This window comes from Mesoplodon mirus, assembly GCF_964341445.2.
Source record: "Mesoplodon mirus genome assembly, contig: SUPER_3_unloc_1, whole genome shotgun sequence".
Lineage (NCBI taxonomy): Eukaryota > Metazoa > Chordata > Mammalia > Artiodactyla > Ziphiidae > Mesoplodon > Mesoplodon mirus.
Genome location: NW_028295818.1, coordinates 2831135 through 2847316, shown reverse-complemented (window position 1 = coordinate 2847316; position 16182 = coordinate 2831135). Strand labels below are relative to the sequence as shown.

The 16182-nt window shown below is 39.4% G+C and overlaps 1 pseudogene across 1 annotated transcript in view; it reads left to right on the top strand.

Annotated features, from left to right (window-relative positions):
* The window catches only part of LOC309801618 (piwi-like protein 3), a 34835-nt pseudogene that overhangs the window by 13665 nt on the left and 4988 nt on the right, over positions 1 to 16182 (top strand). Inside the window, exons 3-10 of the transcript in view lie at positions 451 to 562; positions 6746 to 6872; positions 7081 to 7198; positions 7914 to 8028; positions 9205 to 9383; positions 9825 to 9897; positions 15544 to 15728; positions 15854 to 15957. The product of the transcript in view is annotated as a piwi-like protein 3 (transcript). The remainder of the gene's footprint in view (positions 1 to 450; positions 563 to 6745; positions 6873 to 7080; positions 7199 to 7913; positions 8029 to 9204; positions 9384 to 9824; positions 9898 to 15543; positions 15729 to 15853; positions 15958 to 16182) is intronic.

Here is a 16182-nt window from a genome sequence, read left to right as displayed (position 1 = left end):
ATGAAGTAGCAATACATGCTACAGCATGAATGAACCCTGAAAATATTATGCTAAGTGAAAGAAGCCAGTCAGGGAAGATCACATATTATTTGACTCAATTTATATGAAATGTGATGAGTAGGCAAATGCATAGGGACACTAAGTAAACTAGTGGTGGTTTAAGGACTGGGGGAATTGGGTGGAAACAAGGAGTGACTGCTCATGGTTCAGGTGTTTCTTCTTTGGGTGATGAAAATATTCTAAAATCGCGTTATGATTGCATTACTCGGTAAGTATACTAAAAAACATTGGACTGCACACTTAAATGGGTGAATTGCATGTTATGTGAATTAATCTTAACAAAGCTATATATATCCTGCAATTACCTGTAGGATTTTAAACCACTTCTTTCTTACATGGTTTCATGCAATAACGTCAGGAATAATACCACATATTACATTTATTCCACAGGTATGACAACAGAACCTATAGGGTGGATGGTATTACTTGGGAGAAGTCTCCCAGCTCTACATTTACAAGATCGGATGGCAGTGAAACCTCCTTTGTAGACTATTACAGGGAGTTATGAAATTTTATTTCTTCAAACATATTTGTCTTAAAATTTTTCATGTTATACAATTAAGTATATTTCTCAAGTCTTAGTTAGACACATATATATGTATTTGTATATATTCTCCTTTTGGGGTATTATAGCGTGGCTTATATCTGTTATCCATGTATTCAGTGTTTTGTGTATAGGGTAATGTCACATAATTAGAATGGCTCCAAGATGGCCCTCCCTGTCAGGCTTAGAAGTGGCTATGGATGTTTTGACCATGTAGATGGATTGTTAGGTAGAAATAAAATATGGTAAGACTTCAGAAATGAGAACTTTATGTAGGAGTTTCAGCCCTACAGAACTTGGTTCAAAAAGGAGAAAAAATGACCAGTTACAATCTGAGATGATGTCTGTTATGTGCTAAATCTCATAATTCATGGATTCCTCTATTTATTTATTTATATTTGCCTGTGTTGGGTCTCCGTTGCTGTGCGCGGGCTTTCTCTAGTTTCGGCGAGTAGGGACTACACTTCATTGTGGTGCGCGGGCTTCTCATTGTGGTGGCTTAGTTGCTCTGCGACATGTGGGGTCTTCCCGGACCACCGAATGAACCCGTGTCCCCTGCATTGGCAGGCGGATTGTTAACCACTGTGCCACCAGGGAAGTCCCTCCTCTATTTTTTTAATTTTTAATTTTTAATTTTTTTTTTTTTTGCGGTACGCGGGCCTCTCACTGTTGTGGCCTCTCCCATTGCAGAGCACAGGCTCTGGACACGCAGGCTCAGCAGCCATGGCTCACGGGCCTAGCCGCTCCGCAGCATGTGGGATCTTCCCACACCAGGTCATGAACCCATGTCCCCTGCATCGGCAGGCAGACTCTCAACCACTGCACCACCAGGGAAGCCCTCCCTCCTCTATTTTTAATTTGAGTGCTCACAAATAAACTCAGGCCAGTTGGTGAGGTTGGTTTTCTAGCTTTAGCAGATGAGAGAAAGGTAATTGAAGGAATGGCAGATATTTGTGGCAAATGGAAAGAACTTATAGATGGATGCTTTTTTTTAAGAAAGCTTGTATTATACTGGGAGTCAAAACATAGCTACTTGGAACAATTGCAGGTACATAACCCTCTGACATCCCTTCAAGGGAGGGTTATTATGACATTATCCTCATTTGTGTTCCACACTTATTACTTGTTCATTCAATCCCAAAAGCATTTAGTGAGTGCCTATTGTATATCTTGGGTATACATTAGTAAGACTATTTAGTTCTCAGCTCTTAAGGCACTTGCATTCTCATGGCAGACAGAGAGATGACAAACGAGAAGAAAACTATTCTAATAGTTATAAGGGATATGGAGATAATTAAAATTGGGTGGTACTATGGAGAACATCTGGTGGCTATTAGTCTGCAAGGTCATGGATATCTTCTCTGCGAAGCTGATATGTAAATGGCAGCAAGGAGCGAGCTAGGTACGGATGAGGGAGAAGAGGTAGAACAAAGGCACTATTTTTGGGGTGGGCATGGTGTACCCAGAGCCCAAACTAGGCTGGAGTGTTCTCTAGAGAAGTAAATTGGATTTTATTGTCAAATCATATTATGTAGGGCTTCCCTGGTGGTGCAATGGTTGAGAGTCTGCCTGCCGATGCAGGGGACACGGGTTTGTGCCCCGGTCCGGGGAAGATCCCACATGCCACGGAGCGGCTGGGCCCGTGAGCCATGGACACTGAGCCTGTGCATCCGGAGCCTGTGCTCCGCAATGGGAGAGGCCACAACAGTGAGAGGCCCACATACAGAAAAAAAAATCATATTATGTAGATATTTGTAAGATTTCTGTCTAATATACAGAGAATGGGCTGTACGGGGGTAAAAATGGAGGCAGGAAAACCAGTGAGGAGGTTATTAAATCAGTTGACTTAAGTGATGATGGTGGCCTGGAGCAGGATGGGAGAAGTGGGTGAAAATGGAGAGGACATAGTGAAGGCTTGGTTGTAATAAGTGTAATAAGATTGTTCTGGGATGAGATAGGCACAGATGGAATTGCAACCTGAAATATCAGTAAGTTAATTTTAAAAGGTTTATTTCTGGCTTGAATAAAGTCTAATGAGAGTCAGGGAGACTCAGTGATCTCATCTGTTACCATTTTGTGGCTCTACCATCTCAACAAGAGGACTCCAAGGTTGTCATGTTAGAAGAAAAGAGGTAGAAGCAGCATACTGGCTCTTAGGTCCCTTAGACTGAAAGTGATAGGCTAATGCACTACTTTCACTCATATTTCTTTGTTAAAATTCAGTCCTATAGCCTGAACCTACCTAAGTGGACACTCTTTTCTTTCGTGTACAGATGTGGTGAGTTCAGTATCATCTCTCTGCCAAAGGGGGTAAAAAAAGTATGCTCTTTGGGCATGCTGATGAGTCTGGAGTCCCACGGTGTAAAGCCTGGAGTTTTCATTTTGGGAATTATTAGCTCTTACCTAGTCTTGGATTTTGATATGCAGTCACCTAGGCAGAATATATAGATGACCAAGAGAATGTAATATTTCAGGAAAGAAAGATATGCGTCTCTGTAGAATGTTAAGATGAGGTTAAATGAGAGCGTATACATATGCCCCAATTCACCAAACTGTACACATTATGGGCAGATTTTTGTATACCAATTATACCTCAATAGAGCTGGGGGAAAAATACACAGTGAAGAGTATATTGAGTTTCATAGCATGGAGTTCACTGCCAAGAGCAAATTGTGTAATGGTGGGCATTGAAGTCCAGGTGGAGGGTACTGAAGGAAAAATTTAGCAATGTTTGCATAGAAGGGAAGAGAAATGCTATGTAGATGAAGGATTTTTTTAAGTCAGAGAATACTACAGTGTGTGTTTATCCTGGTATAACTAGAGAAGGAGAAATTGTTAATACGGAAGGCAAGATAAATGAGGGGTAATGATAGGAACAAAATCCCTGAAGGAAAGAAGAGGTTAGAATCCATAGCTGTAGTAGAGATTACAGACCCTTTTCTGGAGCAGGACACATCCTCCATAGTAATCAGAGGGCAAGAAGAACATACATATGTGTAGAGAGAAGGCAAACACTGGGCAGAATATAAGTGTATTCCTGTCTGAATCCTCAGACATTCACTTCTCAGTGAGTATGAAGCAAGACCATTGGCTGAGTTAGTTGATGGGCAGCGATGAGGGAGATGTATAGCAGATTTGAGAAGAGATGAGAAAGTGTGAAATGCTGGTTTTTTGAACGGGTAGGAAGCATAACTAGGGAATCTGAACAGAACACCCCTTTTAGATTGTGGCAGACTAACTCTAGAACCAGTCAGCAGGGTTTGGTTGTTGGTTGCATGGGCAGAACAGACAGCTGGGTTTTACCAGGGTTTGAGACTTGCCAACGTAGCATGATCAAGGCATAGTGAAGGAATGAATGGCATTTGTGAGGACGTGATTGTGACAGGCTATGGAATGCAAGCTGGGGAAGTAAGGGAGGTGAGGCTGTGAGAGAGTTAAGGACCTCTCTCCTTCTCAGTTTATGTGTGCTGATTCCTCCACCTAGGCTGATGTTTGCTTGTTCATCCTACAAATTTTATCTCAAAGATCTTTGATTAAGAAGAGCCGTTCTGGGTCCATCCATGTTGCTGCTAATGGCATTATTTCATTCTTTTTTCTGACTGAGTAATATTCACTTGTGTGTGTGTGTGTGTATACACCACAACTTCTTTATCCATTCATCTGTCGATGGACATATGATTTACTTATATGTGCAATCTAAAATATGACACAAATGAACATATCTATGAAACAAACAGACTCACAGGTACAGAGAATAGACTTGTGGTTTCCAAGTGGGAGGGAGTCGGGGAGGGAAAGATTGGGAGTTTAGGATTAGCAGATGCAAACTATTATATATAGGATGGAACAACAACAAAGTCCTACTGCATAGCACAGGGAACTATATTCAATATCCTGTGATAAACCATAATGGAAAAGAATATGAAAAAGAATATACATATGTATAACTGAGTCACTTTGCTATATAGCACAAATTAACACAGTATTGTAAATCAACAATACTTCATAATTTTTTTTAAAAAAGAGCCATTCTGGATATCCCAACAGTACCCCTCCCTCCCATGCATACACTGACCTGCAACATCAGGCCTCTGTGAGGTCACCCTTTTCTGTTATGTACTTGTATTTCATAACACTTATCCCAATTTGTAATTATATATTTGGGTGATTTTTATAAATCTCTCCCCTCCCCAATAGACTATGAGTTTCATAGGACTAGGAGAGCTATGATTCTGCTCTTTGCAATACATATCTCTTATACCTTACACCATGACTGACACATAGTAGTTCATACACATAGGTTGTAATAGATAATTCATGCATGTTAGAATCAGAGAGTAGTGGAATTAGTAATAATTTGAGAGAGTGTGTCACATTAAGGCAAACTACCTTCTCAGCATGTGTTGATATATAGAGTCTTACATGTAAACATAAGAAAATGGTTCCAGCAGATTTACTTGAGTGAAATGGATGTGCTGAAATATTTGAATGACTAGGGTAGTCTCAGGATGCCCTGGTAGGAGCTGAGTCTCATAAGAGTCTCATAATGAGATCTGGGAAAAACTGCTGAATTCATAGATGAGGCATTAGAAAGTAGGCACAATCCTACCTTTCAAATAATGGAAATAGGGACAACAGGACTGATTTGTTTTTTGGACCTAAAACAATAGACTGCAGGTTTCTTCTTCAGCAAAGATGGGTTTATTTGGGATCAGTGGAGAATTGCAATTTGGGGTCTGCAACCCTGGTGAGCCATGTGCAAGTCCCACTTGAGGAGGACAGGAGAACCCTTTCATAGAAGAGAAAAGAAAGTTGGAAGGGCTTTAGTAAACAAAGAGACCATGGCTTTTCATTGGCCAAGGTCTTGCCTGGGAAGAAGAGAAGTCTTTCTTCTTCCTGTTGGGCTCTGCTATCATGGCAGGGTATGAGAGAGCTCCCCCTCTGGTCTCCTGACTCTATTTAATTGAGGTTTGTTTATTTTTTTATTTTTATTTTTATTTATTTTTTATTTTTTTTTACAAATTTAATCAGTTATACATATACATATGTTCCCATATCCCCTCCCTTTTGCATCTCCCTCCCACCCTCCCTAGAGGTTTGTTTATTTTTTACAAAAGCTATAAGAAATGGGAAGTGTGATTTCTAAAGTTCTCTATAGGAGGAAGAGCATGTCCAAAGGCTTTGATAAACTGGGTGATAGGAGCTGTGGATGAAGCTTAAAATGATGCCATGATTCTACATGCATGTATATACCTGCACAAGTGCCCTCCTTAAAGAAGGGTCTAGGACAAGGAAATAGGGGGTGAATCTTAGCTGCCTTCAAATAACTACAGTGCTTGAAGGAAAAAATATATAATCTGCAACAATAGCATGAGAATTAATAGTAGCCACCCAGCTTGAAAAGAAAAGAGCCATGAAACCTCGATTTGAAGTCTTCTTGCCCAAAGTTGGAACTCCTTTTGAAGCTCTCAGATGCTTAAATGACAGATGATACCAGAATTCATGTGGTTAACTTATTGATGAGGACCTTGCTAATAAGCAGCTTAGGAAGATCTACAAAGAATCTCCACTTTGTGTTGGGGAGTAAAGTCACTCTGTTGTACAAGAATTTGCTGCCTTAGGGATAGGAACTTCTGTATGTGATGTCTTAGAAGATGCCTTTCCCTACTGGAAGCAGAGACTAAGGGTTTAGGGGAAATAAAGTAAGAGGAATGTTGGGAATAGATCTGGAATTGCCACTCTAAAAAGTTGCCAGGTTTTTTTGTCCCCCATTAGTAGAGGAATCCTCTTGAAAATTCTCAATATGTTTTAGAAACTTTCAAGGCATTACTGTGGTGAGAAAAACATACTACACAAGTCTCACCCATCTACATCTATAATAAAAAGGGTAGCACAATGATTCCATTATGTTTTGTGGGTGTTCTACTCTCCTTGGCCATCTATGTTTATAAGTGATCCCTGGGACATCAAATTAAGAGAATATTAAGAGTGTTTTGGAGGCTTTCTTAAACTGGGGGAAACAATATCACCACACCTCTAGGCCTCCATTTGTGATCCGAAAATGCACTTTTGTACCTATTTATTTGATGTTACTAAGGTTTTGCTAATAGGCATGCCAGTGTTCGTTTTTCTGTTGAACAGCACTGTGGTACAGTGGTCACTACCTTAAATCAGCCACTTTTGATCACCAAGGGCAAATGGAAAATGAGCCGACAGGACACACTCCATCAACCTATAATGCTGGTTCCTGAGCTATGCCACCTGACAGGTACTGTGGATTTATACCATTTTCATAAAAGAGAGCCCTTCTTTAAAGTCACCAATATTACTTTACAGGATTTTCACAAGACTCCACATGACCCAGACTTGCTCTCTCTGATTTTCTTCTTCTTCCGGATACAACAGTTAAGTTTTCTCTAATAGAAATCTATTCTTGCTAGTTTGGAGTGTTATCTTTCGGATTTTTTTTTTTTAAGGCTTAACGGATGACCTGCATAGAGACTACAGAATGATGAGAGAGTAGTCCACCTATATGAGGATGGATCCAGGTAGAAGGCAGCATAAATTGCTAACATTCATGGATGCTTTAAGGGAGTAAGTGCGTGGCAATTCCCTGGCTGTCCAGTGGTTAGGACTCCATGCTTTCACTGCTGAGGGCCTGGGCTCAATCCCTGGTCAGGAAACTAAGATCCTGCAAGCTGCACAGGGTAAGTGCTACTTTTCTGTGTGTGTGAAGTGGAGACCTGTGTGGATCACTTGGCATCTCAGATTCTTCAATTAAAAAGTGACAATTGGGGCTTCCCTGGTGGCACAGTGGTTGAGAGTCCGCCTGCCGATGTGGGGGACACGGTTCGTGCCCCGGTCCGGAAAGATCCCACATGCCGGGGAGCGGCTGGGCCCGTGAGCCATGGCCACTGAGCCTGCACGTCCGGAGCCTGTGCTCTGCAACGGGAGAGGCCACAGCAGTGTGAGGCCCGCGTACCGCAAAAAAAAAAAAAAAAAAAAAAAGTGACGATTGGGAAGAAAGTGATATTTGGGGAGTGGGGAGGTGCAACTCTATTTTTTTCTGTCATTGCAGTGTCAGAGGAGGCCAAGAGGGGCTAAGAATGAAATAGATTCTAAGTGTCTGCACAAATGTGAGAACAAAGACAAGATTGAGTCTTAGGGAGTTTACCTGTAGCATCTTGACACAAAACACAAGCAATAAGGAACTTTAGATGAGAGGAACACTGACTTGTGTTTTGCAAATGGATAATTGCCTCTGCATATTTTCTTGGATTTGAGCATGTGGAAATATTTTTTCTTTCAGAAATAATACTGTGCAAAAGGAGCTTCGAGACTGGAATTTGGAACTTGAGACAGAGTTTTTATTCTTTTCTGGAAGAATTTTGCAAGATGTAAGAATTCATCAAGGAAGAAGAATTGTAAGACAGCTGCAGAATTGTCATGTCAAAGTTGGGTCAAATTAGTAACAACCCAAAGGGGAACTAACTCGGTCATGTCATAACTATGACTGCTGTTTTCAGACTACCTGTCATTTCCATATGAGAGGACAAGCCATCATTTAATAAGAATACAGGTAACATGCTTGGCATATAGTAGACTCTGTATTATATCTTTATTAGTATTGTGCACATTCTCTCATAGTAAAATGATCTTCCAAATGTATCCTTAAGAGTCAAATACCTAAAATCATAATAACCCATGGTATTCTAGTGTGACTAACCTATATCTTAAGGAAAAATAGCTGACATTAGACCAGATGTGAAAGACTACAATGTACATAGATTTCCTTGGACTGCCTTTTTTTTTTTTTTTTTTTTTTGCGGTACGTGGGCCTCTCACCGCTGCGGCCTCTCCCGCTGTGGAGCACAGTCTCTGGACGCGCAGGGCCAGCAGACATGGCTCACGGGCCCAGCCACTCCACGGCACGCGGGATCCTCCCAGACCGGGGTGCGAACCCGTGCCCCCTGCATCAACAGGCGGACTCTCAACCACTGCACCACCAGGGAAGACCTGGACTGCCTTTTTAAGTCAGCGTTTAATTCCACCCCCAGGATTCTCATCTCAGTTGTTCGTGATTTCATAGATCCGTGAACTTTGAATATCTGTCACGTGCAATCTTATGTTACCTGTTCTTGTCCTTCAGCATTTTGAATGAGCATTATAATGACAGTAGAAAGCAAGTGGTTTGTTGATTTCTTAATTTTAATGGACCTTTACCTAGAATATAATGTGTTGGAGCTTTTCAGGATCAACTGACAAATGAGAATTTCATGTTTAGATTTCATGTAAAACTCTGTCCAAGTTCTTACTCTGTATCTTGTGGGGAGGGGTAACAAGGGAGGGCTTTACTTTTTTTGCAAACATGTTTGAAAACATGTCAGCTTTTGTATTCATTAGTTATAATAAACTTATTTTTAAAGTACTTAAAAAATCTTGTCATGGCTGAAGTTTAAAATGGTAATGTTTCAATGGGAGATAGCACAGATTTACAGTGGAAAGGATTGTAAATGGATAATTGCCTTTGCATATTAGATGATGTTGGTTTTCTTTTTTTTTAATGAAGTTTTATACCATGTCTTGGAATTCTCTTCCAGTTTGACAACCATAATGAAGATTGGTCAAGAAACACAAGGGTACCTGTACTTAGAGCAATGTCACTGGATCATTGGCTAATACTCTACACTAAGGGAAATTATGGAACAGCCCTTACCTTTCAGCAGAATCTACAGAAAATCACACCCAAAATGGGCATAATTGTCAGAAATGCAAAACTGTAAGTAGAGCAGAAATTATCTACAATTTCAAAATCGATTGCTGGCAATTTGAAAGTGGAAAAACTTCTTAAATTGTAGGAATCTGTCACGTTATCCAAACTCTGAAAGTGTGTAAGCAAAAAAGTAAAGTCTGCTCCAGCCCACACATATTAAATCAGGCTTTTGTGATCTATGGATTTCTGGCTATTGGGCTACATCTTGAAGACATGAGAATTAGCAACTTGATATGAGTGGACGGGGGAGGAGGGAATAGCAAAAACTACTTCCCAGTCTTGTTTCCAAAAATTGAACTTGTTTTTGTCTTAAAAACCTTCAACTGAAATACTTACCTTGGCAGTTTATCTTGCCTTGTTTTATATCATGTTTCATTGGCTGTATAAAATGTGACATGTTTCACTGTTCATTACTTTTGAAGTATAGATGAAATACTTATTTTCTAGGCTTGAAGCAGATGATACAGTCCATTCTTATATAAGCACCTTTGAAAAACATGCTTCACAAAAAACACAGATTGTAAGTGTCTATTTGATGTGTGCCCCGTCCTTAGTGAGCTGCATTTGTATGTATTTTAGAATTTGGATGTTGCCATTGGTTTCCTAAACCAGCCAGAAAATATAAATTTACCCCTATAATGTAGCTGAATACAGACTTTGGGGTTTAAGCTACTACTTAATATCACCATGTTATGCTCATTCTTTTAGGCTTGAGGACTTAGAATTATCTTTTAAGTCTCAGATTAAAAAACACCATACAAATATTAAGTAATATGGATTATGGTAGGCACACATTCATCATTTCTCTCTCCAGCTGTAACCTGCAAAGTCTATGATCTGTTCTCTTCCAGTAAGTGTTCTTTCTTTTGTCTGGTATTTTTCTTGGGATTTTTCCTTTCTCCCATCTGTTGTCACTACGTTGTATCTGAATTACTAAAGCAACATCTTTTTCCTTTCTTCCTTGGATTCTTTTCCCAAACTCATCTCCCATTCTTCCCTCATCATCCAGGATGTTCTTTATATTTATCTATCTATCTATCTATCTATCTATCTATCTATCTACCTATCTATCTATCTTGGCAGTGCCAGGTCTTAGTTGCGGCATGTGGGCTTCTTAGTTGTGGCATGCAGGGTCATTTAGTCGCAGCATGTGGACTCTTAGTTGTGGCATACGGGATCCAGTTCCCCAACCAGGGATCGAACCTGGGCCCCCTGCATTGGGAGCGTGGAGTCTTACCCACTGGACCACCAGGGAAGTCCCCAGGATGCTCTTAAAAGGGATCTTTGTTTCTTGATCCTGAAACCAGGATATTCCTCCTCTTGTCTTTTCCATAGAGCCTAGACTTTTCTCTCCTTTCAGCTTCTACCAAGCAACCTTGTAGGCTACTCTGAAGGATACCTTCTGTGAGCCATTATTATACTCAAATGAAATGTCTTACTTTTGAAATCCTGTTCTTAAATCTGTGTCTTGCTTCCTGTTACTTTGATTGAATGCCATGCTTCATGCTTCTCTGGTGCTGTAGCCTTAAATGCTCAGCTAGGTCAAGGAAGCCTCTGGTGGGACTCAGCAAAGCATCACGTGTTAGAATGGAGTTCAAGAGGCCTTGGTGGTGGTTTGCATCCCAACTCATCACATGACTTTCTTTGTTCATTTAGCATCTGCCTAGAAAGTGAAAGACTGCCTTTCTAATTGTGGGAATTTCTCTTAAGAAAGTTTATCTGAAACTTGAATGGGAATTTGCCCCACTTTTACTAATTTATCCTAGTTTTGCTTTTTGGAACAATATCTTTTATTCAGGGCAGTCCCTTAAATATTTTAAGGTATCTTTTCAAATGGTGGGGAGAGCATGCCTACAATCTTATGCATTCCAAACAACTGGGAATGACCAATAAAATAGGAACTGGAAATTATGTGTAAAACATCTTCTGGCACAAATGTAAGTCTCCCTAGACCAGGAACAGAGGGGAATTCTCGTATATAAGCAGGGGTGAAGCCATGTGGCTCACAAATTTCAAACGCTGTGTGGCGCTGGGTGGGGGCCAGAACCAGGCTGTGTAAGGTAATCCACTGAATGTGATGGGAAGACATCAAGTCAAATATTTATATTATATCCCAAATTAAACATTAACTTCCCAAATATTAATATGAATTGGTGGTAACACTACCAAGAGTTCATAAGTACTCACATAGTTTGGGAATAGTAAAGAATTTAATTCCTATAAACGTGTGAGCTGGTGGAGTAAGGCAGAAATAGAGGAAATAAAAGCATAGGTAAACTATAGACAATTTTAAAACCAGGAAGGAAAAGCAATCTAGCACTGTATTAATAATTTAAGGCTAAAAGAATAAAAATAGCCCTCTTACACATAACATTAATAACCTATTCCTCAAAATCAGATATTGGCAGTAAAAATGGCAACTGTGAACATAGTCCCTGTTATTTTAAATAGAGAATCTTTTACAAATTTTCTGTTTAAAAATGAGTACACACCAATCCAATCTAAAACCTCCACTATCTATTTTCCTGAATATTTTAAAACTTTTTTCTTTTCACTTTATATTTTCAGACTTACAGGAAGAGTTGCAAAGACAGTACAAATCTCTCAATAACCATCATCCAGATTTCCCAACCAGTAAATTTTAGCACATTCCTATAATCATTCTCTCCCTCTCTATATCTACCTACATATAATCATTCTTTCCTTCTCACTATATATACATATATATGTATATATATACACGTGTCATTATTCATAGTAGTTACATGTGTATATATATGTTTTTTCCTGAGCCATTTATCTGATCTATACCCCTAATCCAAATTCTTCCAATCATTCCTTTTTACAGCAAAATAAATTCTTTGGTCCATCAAGGGTCACCTGAGGCATCTAACCAACAGGCTTTTTCAGTCTTCTTTTAATCTGGGAAGTATCTTCAATCTGTCTTTGGGTTTTATGGCCTTGACATTTTAGAAGTGTACTGGCCAGTTATTTTATGGAACAATCCTCAATATAGGTTTGCCCATTTCCTTATGACTAGATTCAGGTAATGCATTCTTGCAGAATATCACAGAAGTATTCTATGGTTTACTAAATCCATCATATTTGGAAGACCATGATGTTGATTTAACTGGTCTTTTTTTTTTTTCTTTTCATGGTTTAAGTCATCAGCTCTCCATGTAATAATTTTTTATCATTATTAGAGTTTAGTTGATGTACAGTGTTGTGTTAGTTTCTGCTGTATTAACTGGTCATTGTAATTTTGCTCATTTGATTAAGTTGAGGTCTGGTAGGTTTCACCATTATAAAGTTACTGTTTTATCCCTTTGTAATTGATTAAAGTTATTATGGTGCGACACTTTGAGACTATGCAAATGTTCTGTTTCTCATTGAAGTTTCACTCATTAATTTTAGCATCCATTGAGGATTCTTGTCTGAAACAGTTGTTAGTTAACATAGTCTCACCAAATAGTGATGTCTATGTTTCCAATATCCCTTCTATATTTATTAGTTGATATTTTATTATAAGGAAGAGCTCTTCATTCTTACTTATGTAAACACAGACTCATGGATTCTTATTTAATGGATCATAATCTTTTAATCTCATTGGATGCTCACTTTGTCCCCTTCACACTCACTATCCTACGAAAGAAACTACTTCCCTGACTTCTTATCACCATAGCTTAATGTTGTCTGTTCTTGAACTTTACCTAAAGAGCCATGTGGCTTCAGTCTTGTGTTGGTTTTTCTTTGGCTCAGCATTGAGGTTTATCTTTGTTGGGTGTAGCTGTAGTTTTTTGTTCTCTTGCTCTAGATAGTAACCCATTGTTTTTAACTTAATGCATCCTATTGTCAAACATTTGGGATATTTGTAGTTTTGCTATTACTACAAATAATCATGACTACTATCATGACTACTTTTGTACTTGTCTTTAGTGCTCATATGTATGCATTTCTGCTGGGATGTACCTGGGAGAAGAATGTTCCTTGTCACTAGATGCTGCTAATCAGATTTCTAAATGGTTATACCAAGGTGGTACACACCCACCATCAGCTGGAACATTCTCATAGCTTCATGTCTTTAAAGCATAGTATTATAAATCGAATCTGTTTAGAGTGGTAGGCTCAAGATTTAACACGAGTACCCTTTCCTTGGCAGGACCTGGTCTTTGATTTCTGTCCTTCTCCCTCTTTGAGGAGAGGCTGTTAGTCTTTTCAGAGCCTCCCAACCTCTCAGCCATGTTTACTGGGATGGACAGATACCTCAGGAGAGAATGCAGCCTCAGTTGCTGGGATCACCTCTCTGGGTCCCTACTTCTCTCCTATCTTAATCCTATCATTCTTTATTGCCTTGTTAAACTGGCTGAGCCTGAAACAGGCATGTTTCTATATCTTCATCAGCTTGAATAGCTCTTAAGAGGAGACAGGTCCATGCTATTCCAGAAGCTGAAATTTTAGGAGACAATATTAGCTGACCACTCTCAGGAAACTCAGATCAGCAGATTTAAAAAAAAAACAGAATCTAGAAGATTTTAAACTTGTACCTAAAAGCTTGACCTATTAACCTACTCACATATATATATATATATATATATATATATATATAGAGAGAGAGAGAGAGAGAGAGGAAGGAGAGACAGGGAGATGTGTGCGTGCACGTGGGCATGCATGTGTGTGTGTGTGTGTGTATAAAATATGGACTCAAAAGATTAGGTGCTCTTTAAAAGTGCATCTATAAGTTCATTTTGTCTTTGTCTTCAACTGATCACACTGGGCTTGGAGAAACCTAGCCAAATAATGTAGGACCAGGATCCTATCGACCACATACACTGACCACAGTACATTACAATTAGAAATCATTAAACCACGTACACCTGAAGAAACCATTATTTTTTTAAGTAACAGTGATATTAGAGAGAATAATGGAAATTTATTAAACTCTTACAACCGAGGGACTATATAAATAAGTACTAGGCATCAAAACGTGGGTGACACAGCAAACTAGAAATGAGACCAACAGCCCTTGACGAATACACTGGGAATGAAGTCTGGATTTTAATGCACCAAGAACCAAGTCAACCAAAGTAAAATAGAATGAATGAAATCAACAGTAAAAAGAGAAACTAAATAGAAAACAATCTGCAAATAAATCTAAAGCTTTGGAAAAGTTAAAATTAGATACTGTCAAGAATAAAGAAAAAGAGTAAGTCTCAACAACACTAGGAATAAATAGAGTTCATTATTAGAGATTTGCTGGTGGTTAAGGAAATATTAGGAGAACACCATGGGCTAGAGTGGGCCACTAAGTTCGAAATAGGTTGTTTATATTTTTCAAAAAAACTGGTTAGTGTGGTGAATTATAGTGTGGTGAATATTTCTTAGTCCATGCAGGTAATGCATTTAATAAAATCTCATACTTCTTCATGTGAAAAGAAAAACTCACTTAATCTACAATGAGAAAAGAATTATCCTAATCTGATAAAGAACGTCTGCCAAAAACTTCTATAAGCATCATTATGTTCAAAAGAATATACTGATGATTTTTCCCATTAGTCAGAAACAAGGCAAGCAGTAGCCTCTCTTCCTAACTGCTCAGTGTCCTACTGAAGGTCCTGGCGAGGGTTTGGAAACTTGCTCTGCTGCTTGTAAATCAGGCAGTTTCCATAACAGCCCCCAAGCTTGTTTGCTGGTGGGGGCAGATAATAGTATTTATCTCAGTCGATTGGTGAGAGAATTAAGTGAATCAAGTAGAACGCTTGGGAAGTGCCCACACAGAGCCATCATCCCATCAACGGTGACTGTCCTGAGGACGGTATAGATCAGTCTGTGTTTTTAACCCACCCATATTGACTTCATGATAAACTTCTGGAAATGGAATGACTCCTGGGAATGGAATGACTAGGATGAAAGGGTTTTGCAAGTTTAAAGGATCGATGCATATTGCCAAATGCCTGTCTCGCAGCCTGTCTCTTCCATACACTCACACTCACACTTGTTGAATGCAGTGTGATTCTAGACCCTTCACCCTCATGGATTCAGATATCTATTTAATAAATAGTCTCTACTTTGTCAGTGCTCCACCTATATAGCTTCCTCGACACGCATCCATTTCTCACATCACTGTGTTCTTGCATTTTGGGGAATGTCATGTTTGCTTTCTTTCAAGGTCCTTTTCTTGCTGCCCACTGAAAATAAAGAAATTTATGAAGGCATAAAAAGATATCTGTGTGTCAGTTACCCGATTCCAAGCCAGTGTGTGTTGAAACGGACCTTAGAGAGACCATCACTACAAAGATTGCCCTACAGATGAACTGCAAGCTAGGAGGTGCCCTCTGGAAGGTGGATATAGAAGTACGTGGGGATTTTGTTGCCTTCTCTTGCTTTCATCTGTCTTTGGTAGAATTTGTTAAGGTCCTATTTAATTGGAAATTTGCTTTGTGTTCTAACTCAAGCTGCTACCTGGTTTAAAATTTAAGTTGCAGAATGCAATGTTCATCATTATCGATTGTTTCCATGGTATTGTACATCGACGGAAGTCAGTCGCAGGATTTGTGGCAAGCATCGATCCAGACTTGATGCGGTGGGTAAGCTTTGGCAGACAGTGTTTAGTGGGGAGCTATCTGGAGGCCAGATAGGAGAGGCGGACCTAACACACATTGTTGGCAAGCTCCATGGGCAAGTTGTTCTTAGAGATGTGCTCTCCTGATCTTCTGGCAAAGTCAGGCTCCCAGAACATTCTGTATGGAAGCCTCTGATCATTCTCTATTGCTGCCTAACAACTATGACAAAATATGGCAGCTTAAGA